This window comes from Nothoprocta perdicaria, unplaced genomic scaffold (genome assembly GCF_003342845.1).
Source record: "Nothoprocta perdicaria isolate Ctin4 unplaced genomic scaffold, notPer1 scaffold_408, whole genome shotgun sequence".
In the NCBI taxonomy this organism is placed as follows: domain Eukaryota; kingdom Metazoa; phylum Chordata; class Aves; order Tinamiformes; family Tinamidae; genus Nothoprocta; species Nothoprocta perdicaria.
Window position 1 is genome coordinate 264107 of NW_020455653.1, and position 19296 is coordinate 283402.

The window sequence follows — 19296 nt, forward strand, 5'->3', positions numbered from 1 at the left end:
CAGCTTCTTCGAGTCTCCCGGTAGGCGGGTGGAAGTGGAAGCATGCAAAACGTGGCTGGCCTTCCTGAAGATTTATCATTAGACTGATTCTTCAGCCTATCCTTGAAAAGACACGTCTCTCAAGTTGCACTTCCTTGGGTAAGCTAGATGTGACAGAAGAAGCAGGGCTTTTCACAAGCAATGTATTGAGGCAAGTATGTGGGAGGTGCTTCATGACGGCAGGTAAAACAGAAGTAGTTACAGGGATTGGATAGAGCTGCTAAGATGAARGAACCATGTCTATTTAACGTGGTGCTGTCACTTCTTTGCATTAATTCAAAAGGAAAATGAAAGTTTTTCCTACCACTTTCTTGGTGTGGTCCTTTAAAGTTGGTAGACATGAGCAGGCGCAGATCAAGTGTGGCCGTTCTGCACCTCATGAGATTTAGTCCTTGGGCATTCTGCTTTTTTCACCTCCCTTCCCTCTCACCTCTGCTAAGGAGATGTTACATTTGTATCTCAACAGCTTCCTCATGTCTAGAGATGAGCTGCTGTTTGTCCTCAGCGCAGAAGTCGGGACAGACTTCAAGAACACAGGCACACGGGATGGTGAGCACATTGTACATGCAGCAAGAGAGAGGGATCTGTTTGCTCTTTGTGTGTGAAAAAAAGTCTGCCATGTTCATATTAAAGCTGAACTTTTGAACTCATGTTAGGAATATCTTGTTCACCTATCCCTGTCCTGAAATGATTTCCATAAAGCTTTATGATGGAACACATAGTAAATAGAAACAATCTCTAACATTCACATCATTTACAGTCCTGCTTGCAGCACACAGGGCAAACTGGATTCAGGTTTTCTTTTTTTCCTTCTTCCTTTTTTTCCCTACTAGACAGATATGGTTAGATTGGTTTGGATAAACTGAGACTTTTGCTTCTAAAGGAGGCAAGGGAAAGGGACATGAATCAAAATCATTTGAAAAAAAAAAACCGTCATGTACTTTCAGACTAATATGTCCTTCACTAAAGAGGAAAAGCAGGACTCAGATAAATGAGTTTAAGTCATCTTAGTGATGAAGTCCTCTGCCTTGCAGGTGTGGTTCATACTACAAGGTTACTAGAGCTTCCTAAAAGCTGTTTGGACCAAGCTGAGGAGGAGGGGGGTGACTCACAGCACAACTTGTCTGCTAGCAGGGTTGAAAGGAAGACCAAGAGCTCTTTTCAGCTCTTCTGATTCCAACAGCATCTGTATTCCACAGGAGCAGCCAGCTGGAATATAACCACACTTAAGGGTCTCTGGAAACACCTCAGGGGGATTTCTTGTGCTTCTGGATACCCAGGGACATTGAGAGACTTCATGAACCTTTGTTCTTTGAGAGCATGGCTGGGGCTGACAGAGGGCCAGCAGGCCCAAAGGGCTAGGGGAGCTGAAGCACAGCAGTTTCTGTAGCCATGGCACACAAGGCAGTGCTGGGACTCACATGTGCTCTCGCTGCTGGCTCCTGACACTGGACAGAGATCCAGTTTGGAGGAGAGGCAGCCATGGTGCAGGGCGAGGGCAAGGCTAGGGAGCATGGCTGGGGACACCAGGGATCTGCTCTGTGAAAGCAGCTCCTCTCCTCCTCTGGGACAAGGGAACCCGTAGTCCTTTATATTAATGATTTATATTTCCTATATAAGACACTGTAATAAAAAAACTGTCTTCCTGCTAGAAGGGCACTCACTCCGGAATTTATCCAAGTCTAGTATTGTTTCCATTTACACAAACCTCTAGGTTTGGCGCCATTTAACAAAGAACAACTTCATAATGAAAATTCACTTTAGGTTGCAACTTGGCACAGTCTAGAGGCCCGTTTCCCTTTTCTCCACGTGCATTTAACAGGTTGATCTGTTTTCAAGCAGCGGTGATCCAAATAGGTCAGTGCTTATTTACACATCTGAGATCTGCCCTCCTACTTTCCCATGAACACTGAGATAGTTCTGGGACTGGAAGGTCATAGTTTTTTGCAGTGTCCACAGATTAGCAGCTGTCCTCAATTCCACTCCTTCACAAAGCCTCAAGTGGTTGTTTTTATTATCATTATTATTATTGTAGCTATAATGCATCTGTGTGGCCCGTATGTCACAGTGGCACCTCCAAAATCAAAAAAGATAAGATTAAGATTCAGTGGCTGTTTTGATACTCTGTCTGTGAATGAAAAAAGTAATTTTGAATCAAAAAGTCTCCTTTTCAAAATTACTTTTCATGTCATGAAGCCTGCCYGGCAATCATTAAGTACAAAATGAGAGGATTATGTAAGCCAGCAAGCTTGGCAAAATGCATAGATTTGTGTCTCTGTTATAAGTTTCTCTGTATTTAGAATTAGAGACCATAGTATTTTTAAAAAACACCTTATTTTTTCTGCTTACTTGGAAGCCTCTTCAAGAAGAGCCACATGGGAGCAGAAGTGCCCACTTGCCAGCATTCACACTTTGTACGTACGGTACGTGTAGCACAASCACAGCTGGTCCATCTACGCACAGTGGAAGCGGCATCTTAGGGGAGGATCCTCCTACTGACTCCATGCAAAACAAGCAGAGGCACCTGCAAGGTGCTGGGTTTCCAAGAGGTGTCACATACATAAACAGAGGGACATGGGTGGGAAGTCTCATCATCTCCCTGGACATGCTGAGCATGCATCACCAAGTGGTCCTTGACTCCCATCTAGACACTTAAATGAGCTTCTGTGCAAAGAAACAAACCAAACAGAACAGAAACCAGCCCAGAGCACTCTCAATATGTACTATGAGGTTGGGACTCTCTAACCTCTCATTAAGAAATTCTGAAAGCCTGAACAAATACATGAAGTTGTTGGTGGCCTGGAACTCCTGGCTCATTTAATGGCAATTCTTGCCTCTAGCTTGCCTGTTGCTTGGGCACCACGCAAGTTCAAGGAAGGACATAGTGAAAGCAGTGAGTGATAATGCTCATCATCGCTCAGCTAAGGGGAAATGCAGCAACCAGGAAGAAATCCAAACACGATTCCCGGCTGCATGGCAAAGGCAACAGCTCCTTTTCTTACACAGGGCTGAAGCTGCACTTAACGATACCGTGCTTTGCCTGCTACAGAGAGCAACCATCCACTTTCTGTTAAGCCTCAATCACTGTGTCTCACAAGCTCTTAGGACAATGAGAAATGCAAGCCCAAGTGTTTGAAATTAAAGTCAGTTTGGTCAAATCCCATCCCTGTTCTTACCTCTCTGTCCTCCTTTACTTATTCTTTGGGTCCCACTAGTGTTTCATGCAAAGCATTTTCAGCATGAAAATCACAGAGAGATCACAGGACGTGTTGGAAGAGTCAAATTTAAGACCTGGGGTTTTATAGGTCCACTGTATCTCAAATCCCAAATCCCTTTAAAGTCAAAAGAGGCATTAACAACTAATAGCATTGAAATGCAAGCGGTTAGTTACTGAGGAAGAAAAGGAATCTGGGATAATTATTCAAAAGATCAACACGGTCTTAGACTGAGCCACCCCTGTGGCGGAAACTGCCCATTGCCTGCTCAGTGTTTCAGGTCAGGGTTCCTCCCACCTCAGTCTCTTCAAAAAGCTGCTTTCCATGGAAAACCCCCAGCTCTTACCCTGCATTACATCAAAGGGAAGCTACTGATAGCAAAGGCCCAGAAAGAGCACAAGGGCATGAGGGGTCCAAACCACATCTGCCTCAACACACTGCTACGGCTCATGTGGGTACTTGACTGGATCAAACCCCTAACTAAATGTTTCAATTCAGTGCACTGAGATGCTTAGATGGGGGTCGCCTTGATTAAAAATACACTCTCTCAGTCTCTAAGATTTGCCCTGGCTGGGACACTAGCAATACTGAAAATTTCTCCCTAGCTAAAATTGTCAGTCCTGCAAAAGTTGTATATTGCCAGAAGATTCTCAAGGACCTGCTCCTCATAAAACAGATATGAAAGGATCACATGATGATCCCAACAAAGAGATCCAAGATTTAGCTATTAGGGCCGCTGGCCTCCTTTTTACCCTTGCCTGTGTAACTGGAGATGAATGCTGGATAATGAATTAAAGGGAGAGGTTAGGACATACTTGGCCCAAGAATAGAACAATTAGGGCAGTCTAAACTTTCATATGCATTTCAAATCAGGACAGGAAAACAAAAACAACAAAGCTAAAGTAACATTACAGCTTGAAAGTCSTGAGGAGAAGACCTTCAAGAAGATCAATACAAAGCATCTGTTCATTCCTCTTCTACAGGGCTCATTGCTGTTTTACTGGCTATCTCAGGTCCTCTTTCTTCCCAGCTCATTGCTTTTATTCCTTCTGCTGCTCCGTGTTAATTTGGGTTGTGCAACACACACCAATGATTAAGCAAAGGTTACTTAAAGTGAGGCAAAGCACTGCATCTTATGGATCTCTTTAAGCGCAGTCATAGTAGCCGTTACTTTGACTTCAGTGTGTTCAGTGCTTTGCTAGACTGCATCCTAGGGAAGGAAGAGAAGGGCAGGATGGAGTAGCCATCGTGTGAGCCATGGGTTCCTCAGCAGGGTCTCTGAGGGACACCCAGCTGGTGCAACTCAGGCCCCTGGGGCTGAACACTAAGCGCACGGAGCAGCCTCGCGCAGGCTCCAGCCTTGTTACCTTTGTGAAAATGCCCCAGTTCAGCAGAGAAGAGAAATCCAGGCAGGCAGAACCTGCAGACCCCAGTCCTAGTCCTCCTGCTCTGAGCTTGCTTGGGGTCCTTTTATTTTTCCCCCAGAGGTGACTGAACTGTTCTCATTTGAGTGCCTTAACCCTTCCCGCAGTGGGTGCGCTACAGCACGGCTCCAGGGCAGGGAAGCATATTTTTTCTGCATATGGTTGTCTGACGTAGGACACAGGAGTTTGCATAGCTCGGGTTCCTGCCACCTTTTCTCTTTCCTTTCTTCTCTCCCTCTTGTTTCTGTAACCTGGTATTAATTTGATTAGAATTAGAGTTCACTTTGCTGAGTTGCAGAAAGCCCAATGTCTGGGGTGGCCTGACGCTGGTGCCAGGTGACTGCAGCCTTCCTCTCACGTAAGGACCAATTACGTCTACAATACCCTCCAAAACAAAACAAAACAAAATAACAAAAAAAAAGTAAACCCAAACAATCTAAAAAAAACAACTTAAGACATGGTTCCAAACATAGAGTCCAGACTACACTGGTGGGTCTTTTCTGTCAAAAACTACACAGTCATCAGGCATTAACAAGCTGGAGCTTCCTCTAAGAGAAGCATCTCACAAATACGTTCTGTGGTTTTTGGAGGTGCTTTTAGGGGAGGGGGGATTCTGCTGCCTAATTAGCTTTCAGTGTTGATGTAGTTTTCTGCTGTGTTTACATAGACAATAAGCTGACCTTTTTATTTCTACATCTATTCTGCAATAAAGAAGGACCAAAATGTCTCTTGGGGGGGAGTCACTTCATACTTTTCTATGTCTATTAGCATCCCAGAATTTTACAGCAGTCTCACACCAGAGTTAGTTCAGCATTTGCTGAGCAAAAACCTTCCTGCACTGAATTTTCACTTATCACTTGTCATCTGCAAATGAAATAAGAAAGAATCACCCTCTTAAAAACAGCACTCTGTTCTGTGTAGAGGACAGTATTGCTAAAAATACATGACAATAAGGAAATGCAGCGTAGTCTGTGCTGCGAGGTCTCCAATTTCAGTGCTAGTCTGAACAGAACAGGGAGCTCCTTCCTGCAGCCCTTGGGTATTTGCAAAACCCAGTGAAATCCTTGAGGAAGGTCACCCAAAGAGGGACCCGGCACTTGCTGACACACGTGGGTATTTTGCATCGGAGCAGACGCTGCTCTGAGTGTGCTCAGCAGGAGCCCTATCACCCACTCACTGAGCACCAGTGGTCCCTCGGTCCTCCTCTTTGGTCGGTCAGAGCATTCTCAGCTCTTGCAGGGGAAAAATGAAGCCTTTTGCAATTATTTATTCCTGCTTGCAGTAGCAGCAGCGTCCCCAGCACGCTGAGGAGGTGTTCCCAGGCGCAGAGGCTCCTGAAGCTCTGGTGTTACAGGAGGCAGTGCAGAGCCTTTCAGGAGCTCCCCGAGCACACAGCACTTCTCTGCTGTTCCACGGAGAGCTAAAGCGGCTTGTCACAGGCCAGAACTCTGTCTCCACTGCCAGTATATAAAGCCAGGATAATACTTTCTGTCCCAGGGGGAAGGTGTGAGGGTTTAGATAATGGATATACATGGCTTTGGAAACCCATCTCCACTCCAAGGTCAGCCCTTCGTTCACCTCATGTTGCTAGTGCTGCACTTGATCGCTGCACGTTGCAGGGGACACGAGGGAGCTCCGAGGTCACTCCAGACAGATGTCCTGCACACTGGCAGGACACATCCCCTCTGTGAGAACCTCCCCCTGCTCAGCTAATCCTCACGAGGAGAAGAGGTGATCAGATGGGTCAGGGCGGCACTACAATGTGCACTTGATTAATAGCTGTATACCGAGCAACATCATCAATCCTAACCTATTAGAGCAGGGAGAAAAGCGGCGAATTAGCTTCACGCTGAAAATGAATGGTCGGGCCGGGTACTCTGATAAGGTGAGCCGCATATCCTAGTGATTAGCCGGGTCGGTACTAGAGAACATTAGGAATTCACTTCTGCTGCTCTGATTGGTAATTAAGTGACTCATCTACTGGCCGACAGTCCTGTATGCTTCCCCAGGCAGTTGTTAGTTCTTGGAAAACCACTCCTGACAAAATGAGGTTTGCCCTTGGTGCACAGATAATGAGCTGCGCTTGACAGGTGTGGCGCGATTAGCGCCCCGACACGAGGCCGGCCGCGTTCCGCCGGCCACTCGCGGTAAACACACTCATTACAACCTGCGCTCCCCCGAGGCAAAGCATGTTTGACATTATTAATTGGCTTTTCTGTATAAGGAGTCAAATAGATGAAAAGGTTTATCAAGCTGAAATAATTAATTTTGCCTGGATTCGCTGACAGTTCAGTTCTCCGGCAAAAGACCACTTTAAGGGTTTCTTTTCTTTTTTTTTTTTTTTTTTGAATTTCAGAGTTCAAAAGACATAATGGTGGTAAAACTGGGGCTTTTTAGTAAATTATAATTAAAGGGAATTTAATTAATTTAGACCTGAGAAAAGTGGGGGGAGAAACTCCTATCTTTGTCTATACAGAGGTCTAGATGGCAGAACATATCATGGCTTAATAATGCATTAATTTTAATCTAATCAAAATATAATAAAAGAGGTAATTATGTTCAAAAATTATCACGCTCCAAGATTGGTATATTTAAACACTTAATACTTACACTGCTTCCAGTTAGCAAAAGTTGTAATTGTTGCACTCAAATTTAGCTTATTTAATGACAGGGCTTATATTCATGAGGTTAATTGAATAAATCATTGTAATAGCTCATGGTGAAACTATGATTATCAGGTTCTATTTTCACTTTCAAGTGGGAAAAAAAACCCTCAGAAGTTATTTTTCTTGATCTCTCCCCAAAATACAGTGGTTTTTCCTTTTCAAAAACTTGAAGTCTTGAAGTTAACATTTGATTTAGAAAGTACTTCCCATGTAGCACTCAGATGACAAACGCTGCGGTTAACTCAGCCTTTGCAAAGGCTGCTAAGGCAACGTAGCAAGTGTTTTAAACCTCTCACATTGAGATATCAAGATATGTATCATGCAGTCAGTTTATTTAAAAGCCATTTTATATTTAAAAACATTTACTGTATAGTTACAAAGGCATAAGATCTCAAATGCCAGGGAAACCCATGTAATACAGGGCTGAAAAAGGAAACAGAAAATAAGAGCAAATGGGTCAGCAGCTGTTTCCAGGCAGTCACTTTTTTATACATCTGCTGATGCACTTATGTGGCGATTTTAAAAGAACATCTTCACACCCATCTTTTAAAAATCCTTTTGACCTTTTCCGACAGCCATGTGTGCATACCATGGAGCAAAGCAAGGAGAAAAGTTCCCTAGTAAACTTGGTGTTTTTGCTGATCCCTCTGTGTCCCGTAACCATCAGACCTTTTCACTTCATCTACCATGTGGACACTTTCGGAACATTCACAACATTTCACAACAGCAACAAGGGAGTCTTMTATGTTTTAAGCAGACTCTCTACCATCAAATGCTTGAGTATTTGTTCACTGATGTTATACCTCAGCCACATCTGTTTATTTGTTCCAGTTAAAAAAGAGAAAAATTATTCAACTAACAGAGGCTGAGGAACCAGGAATAACACACAAGTGTCAACATGTCAATATATTTTTGTTGTCTTTTGAGAATATTTGTAAATTTTACAGTCTCTCATGTTTACACAGCCATATTCCCGCGCAGACTGATGGGAACCCAGAAAAGCAGCGTTACACCTGTAAGAGCAAGTGCAGACTTGCTCCAACCAGCTTCCCTGGAGCAGGACAGAGCGCACAGACMTCCCGGTCACTCTTTATGCACCCACTTGGGCAAGGAGGGGACAAAAGCAGGAACAGGTGGGATCTACTTTAAACATCACAAAAGAACAGCAAGCCTAAAACTCCTGCACACTAATAAATTGTAACATTTACCAGCAACTTAGCATTTGGTTCAAGAAATGTCATCTTCCCAAACTGCAAAGATCTGTGTGCTCAGCATGGAGCAGACTGCAGAGACATTAAAGGGGTAGGAAAGTCAGACTGTTCACTCACAGAATCGCTCCCTTTCCACACTTTATGATACTTATCATATTTTGTATTTGCATGTACTCCATYAAGCTTACTAATTGGCTACATAATAAAGCACAGAGGACATTACGTTAAAGTAACTGGGGAGCTGAGAATTGGGAGAGGGGAAGGAGAGGGAGGAGTATGAGCTGATCTCTGGCTTATTGACCAAATCTTTTGAAGATTTTAGTTGGCATTTTGCATAGATATGTTTAATTCTTAGGTCTTACAGAAATGAATTCACATGCTAATTCCAGAAGTAATTTATTTGGGATTTGTAATGACTTATCTCACACTACCAAATCTTGTCTTAGACAGTCTGGCAAAAATACACAAACTAAAGCAAAGATCCCAAAGCCATGGAGCACATTATTCTTCTGATAGAATTAATAATTTTACATCCTGTAATTCTTGCTTCCAGTAATTTTGTTTGATAAAATTCTCCCACTTAGAAAGATTTCATGTCAATATGGTCAGTGGAAGAATATCCTGGGGGAAAGCACATCTGCCCAGCACCTCCCTTTCATTCATTAACCCACCAGGGGCTAACACTAATTAGATCAGGCTGCTCATTTTAAGCTGATAATTGATTTAAATAGGTTGCTCATTTAAAATAGAATAAAAACCTGCTAAACATTTGGTGCTTGGGTTTTTTTCATCTGCAACTTTCAATTGCTTGTGCAATGTAGCATAAAATGTAGAGGTCTCCCTTTGCTAAAAAGGCCATAAAATTAATTACAATGAGGATGAACTGTGCAGGGTGAGGAGGTGGGGGAAAATGAGTGCTGGAGTGGAAGGTGGTGATGAAGAATCAAAAGCAAAAGATTTTGTTTCCTTTAAGTAGAATTTTACAAGTAAGCTGGAAACTGGAACCCCTCGGTTTTACTGACTTTTTTATCCCATCATAGAAGGAACAGTTTAGCACATTCAGCAATGTTTACATGTCCACACTGGCATTGCTGGGTGCTGAAATATTCTCATCTAGTGACAGAGGTTTCCACTGTCTCTCTCTAATTAATTAATATCTCAGTCTCTGTCTAAGGAGGTAAATAGAAAATCTTAATTTTGTTAGTAGGMCAGTATCAAGTCTTAGTCAACACAAGAGAACATTCGTTTGGGGAAGCTGCAGATCCCAAGCTTCAKTTGAGGGTGTCTGCAATTTCCAATCGTCACTTTTTGAGCTAGTGGCAACGGTGCTTGTTTGCACAAGGCTCAGGCTTCAGCCTCGCATAACACCCATCATCTTCTGTTTATTGAGTCTAGATAAGCATCTAAATCTACAAGCTAACAGCCACATGCACACAACACTAAACACCTAACAGCGGGTGTGACTGACAAAGCTGCAGATATTTTAAATCATGATTAGCCGGGGACAGAAATAAAGATGTCCCCAAGCCGCAGAGGTTGTCCCCACTGTTACTGCTCGCTAGCGGGGTGCGGGCGGGCGCGCAGCGGGCTGGGGCTGCGGCAGGCGCCGCTTCCCGGGCAGCCGCGGGGACACGCGCGGCCCGGCCCCGGCCGGGAGCGCCCCCGGCCGCTCCCGCAAGCTCCAACCACACGCTCAGGCTTTGCACGGCGGGCCGGGGACGCTCTGCCTTGAAAAACTGTTCAAGAGCACTCGCTAGTGGCTGAGGCCTGAAACAGCATTTCTACAGGCCATTRCTCAGCCTGTTTCGTTTACGCCTGCTTAAATTGTCGGGCAGACAGCAAGAAGACAATTAAACAGAAAATGTCCTTTTGTTAATTCTGTATCCAGCACTAGATTATTTTCTGTTACTGGTAAACATTATATACCACTAAGTAGTTTTTCAAGGCAATCAGTTGTGGAATAAGTTGAAAACAATAGCAGTTCCTGACTTGCTATCAATATTGCAATATTGAACATAATTCGGTTGTGCTCATGGCTTATGAATGCCTCAATGTCTCCATTCAACTTTGAACTTTTGAAGAAGATGTTAATAAAGGAAGCGTTTGTAGGAAAGGCCAAAGGAAAGGCTAAAAGGAAAATGTTAATTTATTTCCTGACTTCCCAATTTGTCACAGAACACGTGTTTCTCATGTTCCCCTGTTAGGTGCACTAATATATAGGCATGCAGCACACAAAAACGCATGTGAACCATCAGCTTAATTGACAGTCTGCCACTGCACACAAATAAGTGGAGCAGTAATTACCTTGCAGTGACATTGCCCTTGATTTAGTTGCACTAAAACTTCCAGCACAGGAGGCAGCTAACCAGGGACACTTTGGTGGCCCTTGGGGAACAACAAGCCCTCCAAAGTGCAGGGCTCGTGGACYGAAAGGGACCCCGTCCTTTATCCGAGGGATCCTCTTTGAGGCAGGGATCCGCAGAGGAACAGATTGCCTGCTCATATGGAAAGCTGCCTGTTTGCTAGATTAACGATGAGGTAATCTGGCATTTACATATGTGTGCAGAGGGGCCGTTTTGATCCCAAGGTAATATATCTGTGGGATAATAATAATGGCGGGATAGAGAAAAGGTAGGGAAGAGAGGCCAGATGAAAGAGAGAAGCAAAGCAGCTCCCATCCAGACTCCCATCCAAGGGGAGACGTAGCAAAATGCTGGGCTGCAGCTCTGTGCTAAGCAGAGATGTTACTAGAGACACATAAGCCGGGAGAAGGCGAGGAGGGCTACGATGGGCTTTTACAAAGGTCTGRCAAGTGGCTGCGCAGCTGGGACTCCAAGCAGCTCCTGCAGCCCCGGGTTTTCTCTCCTGACATTTCAGTATCTGGGAATGGGACTTCGCTACTAGTGCAACGGTAGCCAACGTGCACTGAAGTGCTGCTGGCAACGAGAGGCCTAACAGGAGAAGGCCAGGTGCCCTTGACACCTCTCCCCCCGGTGAGGAGGCAGTAGCTGATGCTTGAGATCACTCATTAGCTGCAGAGTAAAAATGCCACATCATTCCTCAATTCCAGTATTTAAATAAATCTATTTTTAATACTTGCTGTCTCTCTCTGACTAGCTTCCCAGCAAGCCCGGAATTTTGGGGTCAAGGTGAGAACATCAAACCACCATAATACCTCTTTTACATTCTGATTCAGACTCGTGTCATCTAACCCATCTGGAGGAGCAAAATACTCACACWGTGGAAACACAGCACCACAGAGGACTGCTCCCACGCAGCACGTATGACCTGAACACTCCTATGCAGCACGTATGACCTAAGCAGAGAGGTAAGTGGGAGCAAGCCTGAAACACCGGTTCTGCCCCATTCAGARTATCCTTTTAGCCATCTCTATTTTTCCCTTTGGTACGCTTCAGGATCATTTTTTTTTTTGTCCTCCAAATATCTTTTCTTAATCATTAAAATTTGCTGTTATTTCTCTATCCCTACCCTGCCTTCATCCTGCAATGCAACTTCCAGTTGCTTTCAATAGCTTCCAGAGATAGCTTTCAGTTTCCTCAAAGATCATTTTCTTTTCAGCTTCYTTCCTATCTTTCCTGCACATTGTTCTTAGCTTTAGTTCTTGCTGCTTTCTAGTTACTGAGAATAGCATAATAATATACATATATTTCTGTTTATGTTGCTAGCCAGACAGAAGATTCCTATGAAATCCAGATAGGCTTCTTTACTTGGAAGTCTCACTGTATCTGTTCTGCCTCTAGTTTAGATGAMGTCTCAGTAGTCCTGGACAAGCCTCCTACGAGGACCTGCTGCTGCAGACGTTTCTGGGGCTCAGCWGAGAGCACCAAGGGGAGCACGAGCAAACCCTTGATGTCATTTCACGCACCATTTTGGAGAAGGTGGCCCCTCTAGCAAGCAGGTCTCTCACTGGGATTGCAGTCTGGTTTCCTCATGAGAGGAGGAAGGAACGCTAGGACTAGTGCTGGACAGAGTTGTTCTAAGACTGTTGGGGTATAAGGATTTTTAAGTGATTCTCAGTCAGAGTTCTTAACCTGAAGTGCCTCAAGTGCACTTAAAGTCAATACCTAGGATACTTCTGTGGTTTCCTTTTTCTCCAAAAAGCAAGGAATTTTACAGAGGAGGCCAACTTTTTGTTTTTTACTTTTAGTTCTGTKGATTTTCATTACTTGTAGTTTGGGGGCTAGCTCAGCAGAAACACACAAGTGGTTGCAAGCACATTATGCAAGCAACTGTTTTCTTTCCTGCTACRTTTTATTTGGTATCATTTGAGTCAGAAAATACTCTGGATCCCATTCTAGGCCACAAGCCAAGACTGAGAAATAAGGCTGCAAGGAAGACAATTCACAACCACAATATTGTTTGCCTTGGAGGACTCAGGAAGGTAAAGGCTGCAACAGGGATCCAAGATGCTCTAGGCAGCAAAGGCTGATTTTAATCTTYCTGTTACTTAGCAAGACATCCACCTTGCAGAGCCACGGGGGACATGGCAGGGGCAACTCTTCCTGCTTATGTCAGAGAGGAAATGACAACAGGGGCAAGCGTTGATGAGCCATCAAGGTGATCRCTAGAGTAGGTAGCATGCATATGAATACATGCTTTGTTCAAGAAAATAAGCGGCAGCAAATTAAAAATATGAATGGTCAAAATGGGAGGAAAAAAAGCCGTGTTCTAGTTGGTTGGGAGTTTGTAGCCAAGAAGACAGTAGTCTTTGAACACATTCACTGCAGGAGAAGGTGAAAGAGAAAACTGTTTCCCTGCAGTTGGGAAATAGTAACTAAGTGCAAAGGAAAAGAGGCAAAGTACRATAGGCTGAGGCTTGGATTCTGCTCAAAGAGGAAGAAAATAATAACTACTGCAGTGCTACTAAATTGTATAAAGGTCTCAAACTCTAAGATACATGTTTCTGAAGGAAAATAGTGTGTAGAACAAAGTATATACTTGAAGAAAATGCCTCTAATTTTCTGACAGCTGATAAAGCATATGATGAGTGTTTAAATGATTTAGGAGATARAATGCAATGAAAATTAAACTAGGGGCTGAAGCACAAATTGCTCTACAGGATTATATGAACTCTCTGGTCTATACTCCAGTGCGGTTGTGGTTTGAGCTGTTCACAAAATATTGACAAAAAATGGCATTTTGATGAAAGAAAAACCTCTTTCAGAACTGTTTGTGATTTCCTAATCCAGTCTACACTCCTAGTGCCACCCATCTTTGCAAATGCTCTGGGTATGATCCAAGCCTGTGAAAGCAATGGACAAGATCCCACTGGCATTCAGCAGGTGGGACACGAGTGCCAAGCTGGGGCCGGGATGTCTCTTGAAAGCCCTATCTCTCGCTGCAGATCCCAAATACATTTCTAGGCCTGAAATAATCCTCTGTAAAACAGCTCCAAAGGCTTTGGTTATTTTATGGTCAAACTTGCTAGTGCAAACAAAACAGCAAAGACCAAAGTAGGAAGGCAATTATGAAATGAAAACAGCCCAGTATATTCAGCGGGAAGCTCGCGTGCTATGCTGCCCAAGAAGGGAATGTAAATGTTACCATCCCAAAGCAGCAGCTGACGCAGCGTTTGCAGCTGACGGCACCATTTCTGCCAGCTTGCTTCCTGCTCAAACCCAGGGCTCCACGCTCAGTGACACAGCCAGCGCTGTCGCATTTTCTTATTTTTCCTCTGAAATTCAGCAGAGAGCAAACTAGATAAAAAAAATGGGCAAGTCCTGAAGAGCCACAGTACCCAGGAGTGCAAAAGGCCAGGAGTGTTGATCTGCTCAGGTGACCTGTGCAGGTGCTCTGGCACCTCAGCAGCTATCCTGTGTTCTGGAAGCAGTGGGTAATTTGTCTCACATGAAAATAATTTACTTCAAAAGAACCAACTGCCAAAGATTCAGTGTCTTTAAAACATAACAGGTGGCAGGTTGATCTCCCCCCTGCGCACCTTCTGATTCAGCTTGAGCTTCAACTTTCTTGCGCTGTGCCAGGAACCAGCCTGTGCAAACTCTACAGCAGGCACGTGTACCTAGCAAGTGAAAAAGAGATGTCAGTCCTGCACCTAATTTCTACTCTAGTTTGTGATTATTTTACTGAATCTCRTCCCACAAATATGCAGTAGATATACCAAGGTGAGTGAAACATCAAGGAAGTATAAAAAAACAACAACAACAAAAAAATCTGTCCTTTCAAAAAGGCAAGTAAAACTTCTAGTACTGATTGTTGCAGGATGACTTCCTAAACTATATCCAGTCTGTAACACTGATCATCTTCCTGGGAGGGGAGGAGAGGGGAGAAGAAAAAAAACAGCTTTGAATTTATTCCTCTTTGTGCTTTCAGCCCTTTCCTGGGTCATATCTGGCTCTGCAGACAGTCACTAGCGGTGCCCGCAGCCATTTGACAGCCCTTGATTCAGTGCTGAGGAAAACTTTCCAATGGAGAAAACACAGATCAGCATAACCTACCTCCATCAGATTTTGAACCACTCTCTCCTACACTCCAAAACAAGGAGCCCTACGAACTTTGGGTAAAGGATAGATTATAGATTTTTATCTCCTGCTTTTGCTGAGCTCTAGTAGCATTTATTTTCCCTAGAYGAGGGATTTTTGACCTCTCTGGTGGGCTGCAGTCCCCCTGCAGCCTTTCTCCCTGGCAATCCACATATGGGGCATTTTTCCCAATTTTCCTGCATGCGTTCATAGCCTTTTACAGAAAACCTATCCCCTCTTAGATGCAGTTGAAATGAGTCAGATTCAGGCACTGTGGGGAAATGTCATACATAAGGCACACTGACAAATACACACATGAGCATGTGTATATGCTATATGCCTTTTCTTTTTTTCCTGAGGAAATCAGCTTAAAATTATGTCTAGCAGGATGACATTTCCCTCCATCAGTCATAATGAACACATGTACTCCTATTTCATTCATAGTTCCAGGAAATAATAATACATTTTGCAGTAAGAAAGTTAATCTGTCAGGATTATAGCATTCAAAATGAGCTGCAAAGAGAAGGAAATAACCATAAAGGATAAATACATGTAAACTAATTGCTGGCTTTATTTTATCAAGCCACAAAAATGTAAAATACTCAGCTCCAGGGATTCTAAATGGATTGAACAATGTTTTTTTTTTTTTAAAGAAATCTTTCATTTGTTTTCTTCTAGGATAATGAGTAAGTGCCCCCAGGACAGTCTTGAAAGGAGATAATGCATCTCAAGTGCTGATTTCCTTTTTCTGGCAACATATTTTCACTGTAGAAGTATTGGATTAAACAAGTAGCCTGACTGGCTGTCAATACTGCAGAGCAAGTTTACCAAGCGACCTGAGCTGCGCTGCTCAGCAGCAGCTTTCTTTCAGCATTCAGAACTGTCAGTTATGTTTTCTTCTCATGTGAAAACACCATTTTCTCTTCAAACTTAATACACATCTTCCTAATAAAGCAGTGCTAAAATCTACACGCAGCAGTACAGAGCCCGCTCTTTCCAGCCCATTTTATTTTCCTAAGTTTTAAAAAAAACCCCTTTCCTGTGCTTGCAGCAGAGGAATGCCTGTGCCTGGCTGGACTCTCTGTCATTGTTAACACTTTTATGCAACAGAGGGAACAAAAATGCAATGACAAATTGAGGGAAAAGTATGAGTAAGCCAACTAGGAAAAGAACTGGTGACTGACAGATCTGGGTTCACACACGTTTCTGGCACTGACTTGCTGAATGGTGGCAAATCAAGCCCCGCTGCTGCTGATCCCAGCTAATCTGGCTGACGAGCCTGGAGGACCTCAGGCAGGAAGCGCTGACCCAACGGGAAACCCGACCCGGCAGCAGCTACTGCAAACCAGGAGCAGCAGCAGCAGCAGCCTCTCCTGCAGGGCTGCAGCCAACCTGAGCATGGGGTATTGGTTTCCCACTGAAAGCCAGGAAAGTTAGGTTCTTCGTGCCTCAGTTGATGGAAATAGTCCCAGTCTTCTGGAAGGAGAAGATAACGCTGAAGTTTACACTGCTCCAGTAAGTCCAGCTGCCCTCCAATTCACCTGGCTGCCCCACAGAGCGATCACTTGTCCACCGACTTACATGAGCTGGGCTAATCAGGAAGGCTCTTTCCTATTATTATAGTAATGTTGATATATTTTTAAATATTCTTTCTGTAATGTTTCTAAAGAATCATACATACATACATCTAGGTAAGCACATACATCTAGTACTGCMAAGTCACTGTTGTTATCTATGGGATTCTTAGAGAAGTGTGTATGTCCCTCTAACATTTTGAGATTTCGCTGTCATGTCAGAGACGGCACCTCATGGTGACTGGTCTGGAAAGCTTCTTAAGGCTTAGGCATGTTTGAATGTGTATAAAATAAAATTGCCAATGTAGTAAAAAATACGATATCAAGATATCTTACTAGTTTTATGGACATCAACTCCATTTGTTATATTAGGAAATTCACAATCTAACTATGATTATGCAGTAGAAAGAACATATATTACATATATACGCATCCCTGCAAGTACTGCTGTATTATGGCTCAGTTTCATTGAATGTATTGATCCTTATAGCATCCTTTTAAAATCACTAACCTTCAGCAAAGGGAAAACATGCTAGCACCTTAAGAAATGTTGATTTATGAACTCCAGTGGTCTTTATTTTTCTTGTAAACCTGGGTGGAAAATTGATCAGTTATAAGCCTGCTATAGATCTCTCAGGTTTGCAAGATACATTATTGTATTTCAAGATTCTGATATTGCAAAACATTCCCCCCTCTTTTTTTTCCCTTTAAGGATAGTCGCACAATTTCTTGTCTCCATATTTTTCCTACACTTGCTTGAGAAGCTATTGAAAAATAAAAACAGAGGAAGAAACCAACCCTGGGGAAAGCAGCTTCRGGCCACCCCAGGTTTTCTCAATCCATCATAATATGGGTTTTATTTCATACCCCACTGAGGTGGAATTTGCAGAATGTTTCTTGAATTACCATGAGGCACTCTTATGAGACAATTACTGTCTTTTTTCCCCCTTTTGCCTCACTCTGCTTTTGACAGCTGTTGGCATTTATTATCTAGCCAGTGGACCCAGCATTACTTTTCAGTGAAGAGYTCTCCTGTAGGATACACATAGCTAAACTGTAAAGTAAAATGTGCGGGCTAGGGCTGTTCAAAAGGAACATGCATATCCATTTTGTAGAAAATAAATATATCAAAATATTTTGAAATCAAGTTTTAGACAAAGATTAAACCTAAGTTATAAAATTATAATTATAAAAATGTACTTTGAAAATGTCAGGAAAAAGAGAGCATTGACCTTTTTATCATGAAAAATATCTTTCATTTCAAAATGCCAGCACTGTTGATAGTTCCAAATCCAGGTTGCCCCAGCTTCTTCTGTTTGGGTAATGTTGTGCAGATTGGGACCTTTCATAATATTCCCTAAGTCTCACCTGTCTTGAGAAGCTCCCAGATTATGAAGTTTATCAGTAACGCATGGTCAAACAGCAATACCTGTGATATCTGCAGAGATATCTGCATCTTTCTTGATCCTTTTCAATGTGTATTTCAGACTTGTCCTGAGACACTGCTTCTCTTTTTATGTGGCACTTACAGCACTTTCTAGGAGCACCTGTTTTCCACCCGTCCTCAAATCAGGAGCCAACATTATGAGGTAAATCCTTCGTGTGCTTTTTGCTTGAGAAGAAACCTTCTGGATCCTGGCCAGCATGTAAATATACTGCTTCCCAAGTGCTCCCTCCCSAAGTCATATACTAATTATTTTGCAGACACTGAATAGTGCTTTATTCATCTGGAATTTCCATTGATGGATATACTTGAGAGGTTTGGAAAATTAAGAGTGCCTTTACTATAAGCACAGGTACTACAACCTAAATCAACCTAGCTGTGGACTCACATTGAGGGTTAAACAAGGACTTCAGTTAATGTTCACATTAACTAGAACTAAAATAGTTCACTGATATTTGACATGCATCAGAACCAGCTCTTCAGACATATATGGAACAATTATTTTGCAAATGTTATTCATTTTTACCAATCTCATGGGGTTTTTTTGGCAATGATTTTCTTCTGGTCACAAAATGACACCTCTCTTTGAGAAATTACTGAACACAAGTTTGATGAATATATATCAGAAGAAATCTTCGGAACTGAGATTTTATATGGTAAAACCTCTAACTAGTTTAATAAGGTCACTTACATCACATGACAACATGGACCAGACAGAGTGTTGGTCCAGCCCAGCTGGTTCTAACCTTCTTGCCACCCTCTATCTATCATGAAGGTGTCAAATACACACACAAAATAAAGAACTCCTTCAAGGAATTCCTTCATCGAGCATCTTACAGAAACGCCTGCTGGCTGGAAACACTCTTTACCACAGGCAAGTTTAAGTGTGTAACACCGTGATTTGTTAGGTGGAAGATGCTGTATGACAAAACACTTCAGGGATGCAATGCTTTTTGCCAAGCAGTTGAAACTGTTTTGCTGATAAATGCTCATGTCTCRTACTATTACCACTGTCACACAGGTAAAGCTTGATCTGCTGACAAAACCTTTTGTGGCTGTCTCTTAATCTATTCAGTAATCAATATTAATGCTGTCAAACGTCTCCAAACATTCTTTTTAGCTGTTTGTTTCAGTATGCGGCAAATACACATACATATATATTTCACTCCATGTATTCATTCTGTAAGTTTATATATATTTCACTGCAAGAAATGTTAGTAATT

The 19296-nt window shown here is 42.9% G+C and overlaps 1 long non-coding RNA gene across 1 annotated transcript; it reads right to left on the minus strand.

Moving 5' to 3' along the window:
* Positions 1-16468: 16468 nt before the first annotated feature.
* On the minus strand, positions 16469-17182 carry LOC112952748. Its single transcript, XR_003250459.1, has 2 exons — positions 17141-17182; positions 16469-16528 (listed from the first exon to the last, which is right to left on the minus strand). It is a non-coding gene; the product is annotated as an uncharacterized LOC112952748 (long non-coding RNA).
* Positions 17183-19296: the final 2114 nt, after the last annotated feature.